Genomic DNA, 17,631 nt, shown 5'->3' on the forward strand with positions numbered 1-17,631 from the left:
CACGGGGGGGGGGGGGGGGGTAATAGGGATGGAGGGAGGGAGACATGCGTTGTGTGCAGATGAGTTAAATTTCTGTCAATTTCTGTCCGTGTGTGTAAAGTTTGACAGTTTCTGTCCGTGTGTGTGTAAAGTCTGATGTTGCTAGGTAACAGCTGGCTGGAGGGGGGAGGGTAGATGAGAAGGAGGGGGCCCAATTCCTTCACCAAGGCTGTAGATCCTTCTGGGGGAAGAGCAGGGTATTTGGCCTTCAGGAGCCGATAAGGCTGTAATGTTGATGTTTGGCGGAGAGATACAGAATTCTATTTACTGCACCCTTGACCATCGAGAGTCCAAATTTATGAAGAATATTCGTGGTCCTCAGCAGTACAATCTTATGCAATGCAGTGATTTTCTCCAAGGTTGAATCCATTTTGCGTTGAGTTCAAGAGTTCACACAGTCTGAGATTACACAGCATTGCCCAACTCATTAATTATGACGGACTGATGAGGGGACAAAATTCTGGAAGCAGCTGTCTTGCTAATATTCCTGTGGGTCAGGGCAGCGCACAAACCAATCAGCACCAAACCTCCCACCATAAAAACGAATACGAATAAATCCTTAACGTCTTCCACAGAGAGTGGAGCCACATGTCACACTCCATTCTCTCAGGCGTCGAGAGCAAAGCCCGCTGGGTAGGTTCCATCAGGGCACGCAGGGTCCCCAAACCCTGATCTCCTTGTCGAAAACAAATGGTGTCAATGGCGTTGAGAGACCAGCTGATCAATTCCATAGTTAATCCAAATTATAATTTGAAGAATTCACAGTCTGGTGAAGCTGGGACTTTGAAGGTCGGAGCAGAGATAGAGAACAGAAAGGAGGAGAGGAGAGGGGAGGAATGCAACCGTCCTTGCTGGAGTCCCAGGCTGGAAATGAAGCAGCATTCTTTGTTGGGAAGGTGTCGTGACACGGACCCACAACAGGGGGCGCTAAGGAACGGACAATGGATAAGCCAACCAGTAACAATTTAATGTGAAAACACACAACGGAATACAGACAGAGATATGGATTGCCAATGAGACACCAGGTGACGTGTGGGCAGGCTCGAAGATAGAAGACCTCTGGCGAGAGAAGAGCCGATTCCCACACAGCTTCCACCACCAGCGGGCCTGAAGAACACCGGAGCCGCCAAGTCCCCAGGTGGCCTCTGCCTTCGGCTGTCGACCCTGGTACTGCTGGCAGAGAACAGAGAAAACCCAGGTGAGTGTGAATCCGCACACTCAGTAGTCCACTCACAGTCAATGTTCTTTTGTGAGGGAGCACCTCCACCTCCAATCACACACTCGTGCAGCTCCTGTGTAACCACTTATCTGCTACGGAGCGTGATGCGAAGTCGTCGCGGTCACGCCCTTGTCCAGCTCTGATAAGAACACCACAGGGCAAGCGGCTGCAAGGAAGAGTTACGTTAGCAGAGAAATTTACCACAGAGAAGGTTACCTCTTGGTTGCTGATTTCTCGGCGGAGAGGTGGAGTTGTAGTCCGGCTTTTATGGTGATGTGGTGAATGAGTGACAGCTGGTGCAGATGATGAATGACAGCTGTCACTCTCCGTTGCTCCGATGCCCTCTCGTGCTTGAAGCCCGCACTCCAAGCAGGGCGCCATCTGGTGGTGGTGGGCCAGCAGTACCTCCTCTTCTGGCGGCCCACACAGCATTCTTGCTGCAAAAAAAGCAGCAAGAATGGTGACAAAGGTCAGTTTCAGTTTGTGCAGGGGTCAAAAGTTAAAGTTGCTCAATTAATTTATCTCCAGCTGTATTTGTGCTGAATTTAAGGCTTGTATCACCATTTGAAGGATTGTTTCAGTTATCTGCTGCACTAATAAGCCAACAGAGCATGAACCAGCTGCTGTCTGTTAGCTTCAACATGTGTATATAAGACCCCCCAAATTAAAGGAGAAATTCTGCTTTTAACAACCTGGACCTCATTTCTGGCATAAAATACGGTCATTTACTCGCCAATATAAGTTTGGTCTGATTAGAAGTCCATAGTTCAAACAACATGTTCAGTTCAAATCTGGAGCAAACATTTTTCTTCTTCTAGTAAGGTGGATTAGAACTTTTTTTGTGGTACACAGCACAAACTCCTGGACAGGAGGAACCTAGCAGTCAATGTGACTCACTGATTGAAAATGCAGGTCTTTCAACCAGACGTGGTGCCGTGACATGTCAATCATCTGTGTCCAATCAGATTTCAGGGGAGTCCAGTGAAACCCCGGCCTCAGCTCTAGCTCCACCCATGCCAGGAAGTGTTTGGCATTTGAACATTTCCTGTTTCACTGTGACTGATAAACTGACACTTCCAGTTTGAGTGTGAGCTTGCCACTGAGTTCCCGCAAGATTCCATGGGATCTCGTCTGTCAATCTAGGAAGTGTTTGACATTTGAACATTTCCTGTTTTACTGTGGATTTGAAAATTGGCACCTCCCTACCTCACATGTGCCAGGTATCAGCTTGTAGTAAAACACAAATGGTCTGTCATTTGAGCCTCGTCCAGCCTCGAATGGCTCGTGTCACCACATATGATCCACATGAAACCACATATGATTCATGGTGGTGCACATTTAGGCATGGGTTTCGTCCAAACCTCCAGCCCTCCCACACTTGGTACCTTTAAAGTGTGGGTTTTCAATTCACAGCATCCATTCAAGATGTTGTCACATTTTTTTTTTTTTACGCAGTCCAAAAATAGACACTCGAATACAGTCCGGCGGGTGTGCGCATTGCGACTGGCTGTAGTTCACAATCATTTTCAATTTATTTTCATTTATATAGCACCAAATCACAACAGAGTTGCCTCAAAGCGCTTCACACAGGTAAGGTCTAACCTTACCAACCCCCAGAGCAACAGTGGTAATAGGAAAAACTCCCTCTGAGGAAGAAACCTCAAGCAGACCAGACTCAAAGGGGTGACCCTCTGCTTGGGCTATGCTACAAATATGAATTACAGAACAATTCACGGACAAATATACAAGAAATGCTATTGGCACGCAGGACAGGAGGATCACCAACACAAATACAACTCCCATCTCTGGATGGAGCTGCACCTTAAACAGAGAAAAAAAAAAACAGAATCAGGCATCAGAAAGACAAAAAATACTGTATAATTTGCCAGCATTAAACAACAAGAAAAACAGAGAAATACTAAGGTATTCGCCGGCCACTAGCCCTAAACTTCACTAAAAGACGCAGAATTTAGGTAGAGTTGAGTCCGCTGCCCGCTCCAATTAGTAATAAATGAAATAAAAGAATAAAAAGCATAATACAAAACTGTACCAGTATGCTACGTATATGAAAGGGAAAATAAGTGCGTCTTAAGTCTGGACTTGAAAGTCCCCACAGAATCTGACTGTTTTATTGACGCAGGGAGATCATTCCACAGAACAGGCGCATGATAAGAGAAAGCTCTGTGACTCGCAGACTTCTTATTCACCGTAGGGCCACAAAGTAGTCCTGCACCCTGAGAACGTAAAGCCTGGGCTGGTACGTAAGGTTTAATTAGGTCAGCTAGGTAGGGAGGTGCCAGTCCATGAATAATTTTATAGGTTAGTAGCAGAACCTTAAAATCTGATCTCACTGGGACAGGAAGCCAGTGAAGGGATGCCAAAATAAGGTGTAATGTGGTCGAACTTTCTGCTTCATGTCAAAAGTCTGGCTGCAGCATTTTGAACCAGTTGGAGACCCCTAATGCTAGACTGCGGTAAACCAGAGAATAGAACATTTCAGTATTCCAATCTAGAAGAGATAAATGCATAGATCAGGGTCTCAGCATCAGCCATAGACAGGATGGGACGAATCTTCGCTATATTTTGCAGGTGGAAGAAAGCAGTCCTAGTAATATTTCTAATGTGGAGGCCAAAGGACAATGAAGGATCAAAAATTACCCCAAGGATCCTCACTTTCTCAGTGTGATGTATGACACACGAGCCGAGGCTGAGCGTTAACTGGTCAAATTGATGCCGATGTCTCACTGGACCAAGAACCATCATTTCAGTGTTATCAGAGTTTAAAAATAGGAAGTTTATAGACATCCAACTTTTCACTGCTGCAAGGCAATCTTCTAAGGATTTTATGTGAACAAGATTACCAGCAGTTATCAGCATGTATAACTGAGTATCATCTGCATAGCATTGAAAGGTGATCCCAAAACATCGCAATATGTGCCCAAGGGGTGCTATATAAAGGGAGAAAAGCAGGGGGCCTAAGACAGACCCCTGTGGAACCCCAAATTTCATGTCACTAAGGTTAGAAGTAGTGTTCCTGTACAAAACACAGTGAGAAAGACTGGTCAAGTATGATGTCAGCCATGCAAGTGCACTCCCCGTAATCACAAAATGATTTTCCAGCCTATCAAGTAGAATATGTTGATCCACTGTATCAAATGCAGCACTGAGATCTAACAGCAACAGAACCGTAGTGGTGTCCGAATCCATTGTAAGCAGAAGATCATTCATCACTTTAGTGAAAGCCATTTCTGTGGAATGATATTTTCTAAAAGCAGACTGCAGCGGCTTGAAGAGATTATTCTCAGTAAGATAGTCTACGAGCTGCTGTGACACCACTATTTCCAGAATTTTAGAGAAAAATGATAGATTTGATATCGGCCGATAGTTTGTCAATACACTAGAGTCAAGATTAGGTTTCTTAAGTAATGGTTTAATCACTGCAGATTTGAAAAAATTAGGAACAGATCCAGAAGTTAAAGAAAGATTAGTCATTTCCAGCACAGTTGGCACAAGAGTGGGCCACAGGTCCTTAAACAGTTTTGTTGGTATAGGATCAAATAAAAAGGTTGTGCTTTTTGTTGACATTACGAGTTTTGTCAGCATGCCTAGTGAGATACTGTCAAATTCTGTAACTCTAGATAAAACCTCAGTAGTGGCGCCCACATCAATAGCAGGGTGTAGTGGCTGGGTTAAGGCATGCTGGGATATGTTTAACCTGATGTCTTTGATTTTCTTCCCAAAGTAATCCAGGAAATCTTGTGCTGTAAAAGGAGAGCTAACTACAGGTGGTTGTCCATGCAAAAGTGTTGCCACCATGTTGAACAAGAACTTTGAGTTATGCTTGTATTTGATGATCAAATCAGAGTAGTAAGTCCGCTTACTATAATGACTTACTATAATTACATTCAATTAAGATAGCACCACACCACGCAAGGTGAAATACTTCTAATTTTGAACGACGCCATTTCCATTCTAGACCTCTTGCTTTATGCTTGAGGTCACGCAGATAATCATTGAACCAAGGTGACTGTGATTTGGGGGAGCGCGGTTTTAACCCAGGTGTTGCAATCATGTCGAGTGTAGTTTTGAGCACTGAGTTTAAACTATCCACAAGTCTGTCTACTGACTGGGTATTTGTCAAATGTGAAGCTAAGGCATCAGGTAGTCTAGCTTCTAAGGTTGTTGTTCCACTAAACACTGCAGCGAAACTGTAAACTTAATTAGTGAGTGATCAGACACCACTGATGTAAGAGGCATGATGTCAATATTCGTGACAGCAATACCACGTGCGAGAACCAGATCCAGGGTATTTCCACTAATGTGCATCGAATCCTGAATGCACTGCCGAAATACTAATGCATCCACAATTTCCATAAATGATTTGCAGAGGGGATAAGAAGCCTTATTTATATAATGTTAAAGTCACCAATGATCAGAATCTTATCTACACTAGTTGACAAGTTAGAGATGAACGCACCAAATTCATCTAAGAATTCAGAATATGGGCCAGGAGGCCTATATACAGTGACAAAATAATACGACTGATTTTTATTCTTGTGACCTTGGCAATGTGTAATATCCTGAGCAGAGCGGAGAATCAGATGGTCAAACGAGTGATATTTGTAACCCCCAATAGCTAATAAGCTAAACCTAGATTTATAAATAAGACCAACACCCCCTCCTTGCTTCGCATCACGAGGGACATGACTAAATGTATATGCTGGTGGGCAGGCCTCATTTAAGGGGAGGACAGCTGTAGGTTTAAGCCAGGTTTCACATAGCCCAATCATATCTAAGTGATGATCAATAATTAGATCATTGATAAACAATGATTTTGAGGACAGTGATCTTATGTTAATGAGACCCAGTCTAAGGACCTCAGTGGGGTTGACAGTTGAACTGTTTGGGTTTAGGGGTGGTTCCAGAGTGGCATATATAAGATGCTTAGAAGTAGGTTTAGGTTTAAGACATTCCACGCGCATTGTAGGTAGCAGACACGAAATCTTTGCTATTGATGGAACAACCACTGGGCCATCCTCAATTTCAACATCATCCAATACAGTAATGGGTATTAAGTTTGGAAAGCATGTCCCTCTATGATTTTTATGGACACGACTACGGAAGCAGGCCACAGTCTCAACTTGTTGAAATTCCCTCCCTGGCAAATAAACTGCACTATCACCATAGTGGATTTTCTGCACTAATTCCCCGCTAAACAAATGGATTCCACACCCATATTTGTCATAAACCTTGCAGGGTCTCTAATCACCTGCTCCGTGGCCTGCTGTAGATTCCTAATGTTACCCTCCCTGTAGAGCTCTATCTATGTTCGCAGAAAAGATGGCGGCGCCTTCCCCAGTAGGGTAGAGGCCGTCCGGCATCAGCAAGCCACGGCGGCCCCAGAACGAAGACCAGTTATCAATAAAGCTAAAGCCTTGCTGTCTACAAAACTGTGCCAGCCACCTATTTAATGATGTCATCCTGCTAAACGCCTCATCAGTACCCCGGGAGGGGAGGAGACTATTAATCGATGCTGACACATCTTTCTGGTAAGGTCACAAGTCCTCTCTATGTCCATTTTTGTGACCTCTGAGTGCTTCATCCTGATATCATTGGTGTCAACGTGAATAACTATGTGACTATATCTCATGTCATGTTCCTTCGTCTGTCTTCCCTTCTGCAGCATCACCAGCCTAAGATGAGACGCAATGTCGGGAGCTCTGACCCCAGGAATACATTTAACGTCAGCCGGCGTCTGTAACCTGACTTTGCGGGTGATAGAATCCCCTATCACTAAAGTCCGGTGTTTTGGCCTGGAGACAGGAGTGGAAGTCACTTGTGGGCTCATTGAATTCGCATCTGGCAAATCCAAGGGGGAGATCCGATACACAGTTCGCACTGGCGAGTATGATCGGGGTGCCACAACTGGGCACCAAGTCCTACGGGGCTTCCTCCGCCTAGCCACAGTCCGAAAGCCGTCCTCCACAGCTGGCGTTTCTAAGCTGATGCTAATGGGCTCACTAGCCGGCCCAACACTAACCTCATCTGGGGTGCCCGTAACATCTAAGTCCACTGCGCTAAGAAGCTGCTCTAACTTACGGACATGGCTCTCTAAGAGAGCCACCCTATCTTCCAACATCATTCAGGATTTACGGAGGGTGTAAAGTAGAATTAGTAGTGTACTTTGTGCACTAAGAAATTCGAGAATGTAGCCAAGCAAACACAAGCTAACCAATAATGGATAAGCTAACCACTCCTAAAGCTCACACAGACGCAAATAAATTTATTAAAATTCACAGCAGTTACACTTAAAACTAACAGAAGTATTAAACAGGTAAAAAAGCAGCAGCTATAAAATACACTAAACAGTTAATTAACTAACAGGAGTGTATAAAAAATGAAATGAAAAAATGATGACGGGTCCAAAATAGCTAACGCAAGCTAACCGCTAGCGAAAATGCTAGCCACTCCTAAGATTTTACACAGGAGTAAAATAATTACTTAAAATTCACAGCAGTTAAACTGAAAAACAAACAGAAGTATTAAACGGGTAGAATGATCAAGGAAAGGCTGCTTCCTTGTAACTCAGCTTTACGATCAGCTCCAGTCAACCATAACAGCACACACTGACTGATATACCTGCTCCGCCCCTCACACCCACTCCCATAAAGTGTTCCTGTCATAAAACTGCCTGATGAACCCAGATATGAGATGAAGAGCTGCACCTTTTTCGAAAGAACGTTCCCATAAAGCCTGTTTTATACAAACTGTGCCGACCCTCATGGCGTATTGCTTCACCGGGTCAGTTCCACTGAAGAGCCACACCTTTTCCATATGAATTTGACACTGAGCCGATCCATCCAGATACAGAACTTGGTCCAAGTTGGCACCTGGTGACATCAGACCAAAAGGTCAATAATGAGCAAATTTCAACATTATAGAAATGTTTCTTTGAAATCTGGTAAAAAAAAAAAAAAAAATTCCAGTCATCCAGCAGGAAGGAGGAGTTCCTGCCCATCACCCTGGAAAATTTAACACCATCAATGTTTTGTGATCCTGAAGGCATCAAACTGAAAATTAGGGCACACCCCAAATTACCAAAAGCTGTTGAAATAATGGTCAGCATACAAAAGCAGAAACAGCACTAAGAAACCTTATTTGTACTCAGGTTCTTCACACATTTGTACATGAATGTAGATCTTTTCATTTGTCTCTTCATCATAAAGTGTTTTTTTTTTTTTTTTTTTTTTTTGGTTTTTGGATAATCTGCTGAAGCTTTCAGTGGAAATTGATTTGAAATATAAAATAGAGTAAATAAATAAAGTAAATGAGAGTACATCGCAAAACTTGCCGTGTCTGCTTCCAAATCAGAGGAACAAAAGCTCACTGCTCAAGGGTTCCAAAACATCCCAGTCAATCTCAACAAAGGCGCTGGTGGGAATTAAATATTCCTCTGGTTCAAAAAAGGCTTCACTGGAGCAATCACCAGGATCCAGTTTAGCTTTTCTCCTCACACGGATGCACACACACAACTGGCTGTGTGTGTGTGTGCGTGTGTGTGTGTTTCTCTGGTCCTGTTTGTGTCTTTGCTGGGGGATTTCTGTTCCAGTCCTGTCGTCATCTATATACAGTTTGTTTTGTGTCTTGTCTATGCCGCCCTTTTTGGTTCTCTTGTGTGTGTGCAGATCCCTTGGCCGTGTCTGTCAGGTGTATGTGTGAGCGTGTGTCTGCTTTCCCGTTTTGTGTCCGAGTCCTGTGTGAGTCCCGTGTGTGTGTGCGCCCTCGGTTGTGTCTCAGTCACACGTGCATGAGTGTGTTTGTGTGTGTGTGTTGGTGCTGTGTGGTCACTCCCCCCTCCCCTTGTGATCTGTCTGTGAGCTGTCATTCATTTCTGTCACTGTCTGTCTTTGTTGGTCTGTTGGTCACATCATCCCCTCCAGGTTCTGGGTCTTTGCGCTCCTCTGTGTTCATTATGTGTTTGTAATTTTCAAGTTGTTACAAGTTCGGTGAGTGGGTCCAGCGGCGCCCGTTGAAGCAGAAGGGATCGGTCCTGTTCCAGAAGATGTCACCAAGGGGCCGTGGAGTAGCAACCTCAGCACGGGCCACAGTCCAAAATATATTGATGGGCCCTACACACATGGGTGTAGTTATTAGGCGCACGCGCACAATCATGCAGAAGCACATGTCCACCCACACTATGAGGTCTATATAGATTTTTTCACCAAATGTGTTGGATTTCACAATTAAATAAATGACTTGGGTTATTGTATTATCGAAACTTTGTAAGAGGTCAAGAATCTAGATTTAAGACCCAGCTCTGAATCACATGTGCACAACAGTGTGCAGCCAACATCCCTCATTATCACATCAAACAGCAGGGGAGGAGCTGTCTAATACACAGTGGTGCTGAAATCAAAAATCATTTTTTTTTTTTTTTTTTTTGCAAAGTCAAGAGTGGATGATAAACCTTATGTCAAGAAGAGATGATAATAAACTGAAGCCTATCACATGACAAGATAAAAGAGAGATTTAACTGTTTTGTTTTGTTTTCTTGACACTTTATTTAAAGATCTTCTGACCAAACAGCAACCGTGTAACATGAAAAACACAGACCTCTTGTGAAACTGGTGCACAGCGGTGATCAAACAGGGAAGGGGAGTGGCAACCCACCACAATCAGGTTATTAAGATACCCCAAGTTCCCTGAAACATATTTGGCTCAGTTGAAGTTCATCTTGTGAGTCTTGTGGTGGGAAAAGTCCTCTATAACATCCCCAATGTCCAACACTCTGGCTGTTGAGTTTTCACTGGAGAGGAACGCTAAGCCACTCAGTCGCTCCTGCCCCACGGAGCTGCTCAGGTAAGTCTGGATCATTTTTAATTTGGAAAACGATTTCTCAGCTGATGCCACTGTCAACGGCAATATCAGACACAAGAGGAACAACCCAGATCCGGACACGTCGGTGGGCTGCTGCCGCTGGCTAAAGACCGTGCTGGAAAATCCAAAACTGTCAAATTTCATCAGCTTTGCTCTCTTCTTTTCTGTCCTTTCTTTTATTATTACTGTTCATGCGTGTAGGAAGACGGTTTTCTGCAAGGTCTTTGGTTTCGTTACCTGTCATAAATCTAGCGACGTCATTTGTTGACATGGAGGCAGCGTATAGTTTACCCAGCATACATCACTACAGAGCAATTTATGAAATACTCCAACAGACATTACGCTATTCTTTTAACTGAGTTTTTTTTTTTTTGTTTGTTTGGTTAATTGTAAATTTAGCCATTTTGGATTATATTGCGCTTCAGTATTTCACCAACTGGGAAACCATGACAGAGAGGTTTGCTTCAAGGCTACAAGGTAATAAATCAGCTGTGTAACATGCATCGTGTGCCTGAAAGTGCGATTCACTATGATAATGTAAATTAGTCTAAACAAATTCACAGGTCCCTGTATGTCTCAGGCCACAGAGCAATGGCACGGAGAAGTGGTCAGTAATCCCAGCTTCTGACAACACCACAGAGGAGAAGGCCGCCTCTGCACCTGATGATGTCCCCGAGGACAAATCTGTTCCCCAGCTTTGCCTCATTGAATGGTAAATTCTGACTTTCACCTCATGAAATATTCATACCACTGAACTCAAACATTCATTATTTGTATACAATGCAGCAGCTGACTCAATAATGCAATAATGGACATCAAATTGAAGAATGTGAATGACTGCTCAGCTGATCAGAAGCTCAGCAGCACTGTAATCTTTGATAAACTGTCATCAGAGTTCCAGTGATCTCAAATTACATTTTAAGACCATGTATTCCAGTAAAGTATCCATTCTAAAATCATCAGATCTTTTTTCTTTTTCTTTTTTTTCTGTGGAGTGATGTCTTCTAAAAGCAGATTGCAGTGGCTCAAAAAGGTCATTTGTTATGGTCTGGACACGGGTTGAGGAGCGATCCAGCGTCTGATTGAACCCAGCGCTAAATAACCAGAAGCAGTTCCAAAAGAAACAAATTTTATTTCTTCCCCCTGTGCTGTACATGAAATACTAAATAATTAAAGTCTGGTGAGGTGAAGAGGCGGCGCGCTCTCTCAGCGCCTCAACAGATCAGAGCCCGAACGTTCTGGACTCAGGAGTTCCGCCGACACCCACCCAGGTGGCTTTTCCCAAGACTGTACTCTGTGAAGGAGGAAAAGAGGTGAGGTTATTCAATACTGTTACCAAGAATTACTATTTAGAGGCACACTTATCAGCTACACGTTCAGGTCTGATTTCGGACTTAATTCAAAAGGACAGCTGCTCACAGCTAGTGGAGGATCATCAATCCGCACGCCACAGCCGTGAGGAGCAAACGAGACAATTTTCTTCAATACTTAAATTTAGCTGCGCAAAAACGCCACATTATATTCACAGATGAGCTTTTAAGAATAATCACCTCTGACGTGTGCTGACAGCGCTTGCCTCTCACCCTCGTTCTCCTTCACAGGCGCAATGTCAGAATCTGGAGCGGCCCTCAGCGTCCCCAAACGGTCATCACAAGGTCGTATTCTCCGGCAGTTAAGCCCAGATCACTGCTGGCTTAAATGCAGTTCTTCATCTCTTCATTGGTACCAGCTGAGAGTCCTTAGAACTGCAGGTGAATATCACAGGTGTCGTAGATCGTCCTGATTAGAGAGCCGCACGTGAGTGCAACAGGTGCAGCAGATCACCGTGACAGAGGTGAGAGACTCTTCTGCAGCACATTCTCCCCAGAGATCAGCCCCAAACCACCTGGGAAGGAAAACAAACACAAAAACCGCAAAACAGTGTCCAGCCAAGCCCCCCAACACACAACATCATTCTCAGTAAGATAGTCCCCAGCTGCCGTGAAACCACCTTTTCCAGAATTTTAGAGCAGAATGATAGATTTGATATCGGCCTATAATTTTTCAATTCACCAGGATCAAGATTAGATTTCTTGAGTAGTGGTTTAACCACGGCATATTTAAAACAATTTGGAACAGATGCAGAGTTTAAAGAAAGGTTAACAATTTCCAGCGCAGTCGGCCCAAGAATGGGCCAAAGATCCTTAAACAATTTTGTTGGTATAGGATCAAATAAACAAGTTGTGCTTCTAGTAGACATCATGAGTTTCGTCAGCACACCTTGTGAGATACTGTTAAATTCCGTGAATCTAGGTAGCACCTCAGTGGTAGTCCCCAGCTCAGTAGCTGAATACAATGACTGGACCAAAGTATGCTGAGATGTGCTCAACCTAATATCTTCTATTTTCTTTTCGAAAATTCCAGAAAGTCCTTTGAGAACTTTGAGTTATGCTTGTTTTTGTTGATCAATTTAGAGTAATAGGCCTGCTTCACGCCACACAAGGTGGAACACCTTTAGTTTGGAACTACGCCATTTCCGTTCCAACCCTCTAGCCTTCTGCCTAAGGTCATGCAAATAACTGTTGAACCAGGGTGTCTGTGCTTTGGGAAGACATGGCTTTAATAGAGGAGGCGCAATCTTATCAAGTGTGGTTTTTAGCACTAAATTCAGGCTATCCGCAAGACTGTCTACCGACTGAAATTTCATCAAGCTTGAAGTTAGGATTTCAGGTAGTCTCGCTTCGAGTTCAGTCAAAGTTGAAGGTTTAATTTGTCGCCGCAATGATAGGCAAGGTTGTTGCTCCACTAAATGCGGCAGCGTAACTGTAAACCTAATAAGCGAGTGGTCAGAGACCGCTGATGCAAGAGGCAGGATGTCGATATTTGTGACAGCAAGGCCACGTGCAAGAACCAAATCCAGAGTATTACCACTGATGTGCGTTGAACCATGAATGAACTGCCGAAATCCTATTGCATCCATGATTTCCATAAATGATTTACTGAGGGGATCAGAGGGCTTATTTATATGAATGTTAAAGTCACCAATAATCAAAATGTTGTCTACACTAGTTGAAAGACTAGAGATGAACGTGCCAAATTCATCTAAAAAATCAGAATATGGGCCAGGAGGCCTATAGACAGTGACAATATAACATAGCTGATTTCCAGTTTTATGACCTTGAGAGTACTTAGCATCATGGGCATAAAGGAGAATCAGATGCTCAAAAGACCTCTTGTGAAACTGGTGCACAGCGGTGATCAAACAGGGAAGGGGAGTGGCAACCCACCACAATCAGGTTATTAAGATACCCCAAGTTCCCTGAAACATATTTGGCTCAGTTGAAGTTCATCTTGTGAATCTTGTGGTGGGAAAAGTCCTCTATAACATCCCTAATATCCAACGCTCTGGCTGTTGAGTTTTCACTGGAGAGGAACGCTAAGCCACTCAGTTTTTTTTTTTTTTTTTTTTTTTTTTTTTTTTTTTTTTTGGAGCACTTTTAAAACAGCAGGTGGGCAAAAGGTATAATATAAAAAGATAATATATTATAAGAATTATTAAAGAGGAAAAGAAACCGAAACATTTGAGATACAAAAGACAAGGACATCCTGTACTGTTGGACAGTGATCAGATACAGACCAGCAGACCTGTGTGAGCTTACTAAAGTGTTTGGACTAATTCAGTCAGTAAGGTCACTACAGTGTGGTACAAGTCTTTGTTAAAACATTGAAGGTCAACAGGGGAACCTTAAAATTTATCCTAAACTGACAGTGGAGGGTGGGTACTGGAGTGATGTGGTCTCATTTTGTTGTCCCTCTTGTCATGTGGACACATTCTGATCATGTGTAACCAATGAAAATATTTGACTCCTGTTTCCTTTATGTCAGTGTGGGTTGATGCAGCCTTCCATCAGTCTGCTCATTTGTTTTCAAGAAATTTCACATATTTTGTCGACAGCATCTCTGGTCATTCATTGATTTTGTATGATTCCAAAATCAACTGAATCTGTCCATCTTCTAATCACAGATGTCTCTACGCTCAATCAAAGTTGCATGAACAAACCTGCATTTGTTATCACTTCTTGTGAAGAGCTGCACCTTTTTTCATGAAATGTTCACATAAAACCTCTACCTCTTATAAAAAAAATTGCCTGCCCTCAGAGTATTAATTCACTGTGTCAGTTCCACTGAACAGTCACACCTTTTATACAAGAAAAATATCTTGTGTTTTATAGGACTGTGCTATAAAATGAGCAACACCATCTGTTAAAAAAAAAAAAATCTTTATTTGCTGTAACATCAGGACAGAGACTTCGCTGGAATAGATGACGCCATCATTCATAGTTTGACTCGAGTGTATAAAAGGGCCCGTCCAGGCTGCCCCACATGATTGATTCAATTGGAAGGGCAGGGTCAGCTCAGTCGGCGGGTGTTAACCGCACGTTGGAATCCATCTCGGGGAGAATGGCTGCACTGGAAAACCACTTTGATCGTCAGTAATGACCACATCTCTTCTCCTCTATTCAGATGTATTTGGGAGCCACTCTGAAGTTCAGACAGTGGAATCTTTCAGGCATCTGTTAATCTGGATATCTATTTGGTTTCCAAATACCAGCTGCCCTTCAAGGCCGCTGGGATAAAATCCTCCCCCCGAGGAACACTCCTGATGCCTCGCTCCTCGTCTACCCCTGCCTCTCTGTCTTTTCCCTCCCAGTCCTGAGATGTTGACTGGGGGACCTTGATACTCTGGTGGACTGATTCAGGCCAAACACTTCCTGGATTGACACACGAGATCCCATGGAATCTCGTGGAACTCAGTGGCAAGGTCACACTCAAACTGGAAGTGTCAAATTAGCAGTCACTGTGAAACAGGAAATGTTCAAATGTCAAACTCTTCCTGGCATGGGTGGAGCCAGAGCGGAGGCCGGGGTTTCACTGGACTCCCCTGAAATCTGATTGGACACAGATCAGAATCAGAATCACCTTTATTGTCATTGCACAGCGATCAACACAACAAAATTTGCTTGTGCATCCTCAAAAACAATGACCACCCTCCAACACACTCACCCATACACATACTTCAATAAATATTGGAAAAACATCAGGAGATTTGGGGGGGGGGGGGCAAACTCGGAGACAAACATAACTCGTATTGCACTGATGCCACATTGTCATTATCCCATATTACACTTATCCCATGCTGCACATGTCCCATATTGCACATATCCCTCTAAAACATCAGTTAACAGTAAAACATACCCAACTTAATAATCCCTTAAATAGCTTAAAAACAGTAATAAATATACGTAAAATTAAAAATAGTTAAAAACAATTATTGCACATGTCCATCCTTATTTTAATTAGAAAATGATTGACATGTCACGGTACCACATGTCTGGTTGAAAGACCTGCATTTTCCTCCTGTCCAGTAGTTTGTGCTGTGTACCACAAAAAGTTCTAATCCACCTTACTAGAAGAAGAAAAATGTTTGCTCTACATTTTAAACTGAACATGTCGTTTGAACTATGGACTTCTAATCACACCAAACTTATATTGGTGAGTAACTACCATATTTTATGTCATAAATGAGGTCCAGGTTGTTAAAAGCAGCATTTCTCCTTTAATTCAGGTTGGCTTATATACACATTTAAAACCATAGATTAAAGTTCTCCACAGGGTCGGACTGGGAACAAATTTCGGCCCTGGCATTTTTCCTCTGGACCAGCCCACTATTGGCCCGACGACTCCACCCCCAAACACGCACACCCACCCGTCCATACGGAACCCCCAATGAACAATACTATTAATTTAATTTTTAATTTAATAAGCTTATAATGCGCCAAATCACAGCAAAAGCCGTCTCAAGGCGCCTTACATAAAACAAGTCAACATAAAATTGAATAAATAATTAAAAATGAATAAAACAAATTCACATACATAAATAAAAACAGAAATAAAAGAACAAAACAAATAAAATAAAAACTATCCATAAGAAAGAGAATAAAAATAGGTTTTCAGCCTTGACTTAAAAATGTCCAGATCCAGGGTATTTCCACTAATGTGCGTCGAATGCATTGGCGAAATCCTAATGCATCCACAATTTCCATAAATGATTTGTAGAGGGGAACAGAAGGCTTATTTATAAGACACCCTCTCTACTTTTAAGATTAGGCTTAAAACTTTCCTTTTGCTAAAGCTTATAGTTAGGGCTGGATCAGGTGACCCTGAACCATCCCTTAGTTATGCTGCTATAGACGTAGACTGCTGGGGGGTTCCCAAGATGCATTGTTTCTTTCTCTTTTTTGCTCTGTATGCACCACTCTGCATTTAATCATTAGTGATCGATCTCTGCTCCCCTCCACAGCATGTCTTTTTCCTGGTTCTCTCCCTCAGCCCCAACCAGTCCCAGCAGAGGACTGCCCCTCCCTGGGCCTGGTTCTGCTGGGGGTTTCTTCCTGTTAAGAGGGAGTTTTTCCTTCCCACTGTAGCCAAGTGCTTGCTCACAGGGGGTCGTTTTGACCGTTGGGGTTTTACATAATTATTGTATGGCCTTGCCTTACAATATAAAGCGCCTTGGGGCAACTGTTTTGTTGTGATTTGGCGCTATATAAAAAAATTGATTGATTGATTGATATGAACGTTAAAGTCACCAATGATCAGAATGTTATCTGCTCTCGTTGACAAGTTAGAAATGAACGCACCAAATTCATCTAAGAATTCAGAATATGGGCCAGGAGGCCTATATACAGTGACAAAGTAATATGGCTGATTTTTATTCTTCTGACCTTGGCAATGTGTAATATCCTGAGCGGAGCGGAGAGAATCAGATGCTCAAACGAGTTATATTTGTGACCCCAACCGCTAATAAGCTAAACCTAGATTTATAAATAAGAGCTACATCCCCGCCTTGCTTCGCATCACGAGGGACGTGACTAAATGTATATGCTGGTGGGCAGGCCTCATTTAAGGGGAGGACAGCTGTAGGTTTAAGCCAGGTTTCACATAACCAATCATATCTAAGTGATGATCAATAATTAAATCATTAATCAACAATGATTTTGAGGACAATCTTATGTTAATGAGGACCCAGTCTAAGGACCTCAGTGGGGTTGACAGTTGAGCTGTTTGGGTTTAGGGGTGGTTCCAGAGTGGCAAATATAAGATGCCTAGAAGTAGGTTTAGGTTTGAGACATTCCACACGCGTTGTAGGTAGCAGACATGAAATCTTTGATATTGCTGGAACAACCATTGGCCATCCTCAATGTCAACATGATCCAATATAGTGATGGGTATTAAGTTTGCAAAGCATATCCCTCTATGATTTTTATGGACACGTCTAAGGGAGCAGGCCACAGTCTCAACTTGTTGAAATTCCCTCCTGGCAGATAAACTGCACTATCACCATAGTGGATTTTCTGCACTAATTTCCCCACTAAACTAATGGATTCCACACCCACATTTGTCATAAGCCTTGCAGGGTCTCTAATCACCTGCCTCCGTGGCCTTGCTGTAGATTCCTA

Source organism: Thalassophryne amazonica, chromosome 16 (assembly GCF_902500255.1).
Source record: "Thalassophryne amazonica chromosome 16, fThaAma1.1, whole genome shotgun sequence".
NCBI classification, from domain to species: domain Eukaryota; kingdom Metazoa; phylum Chordata; class Actinopteri; order Batrachoidiformes; family Batrachoididae; genus Thalassophryne; species Thalassophryne amazonica.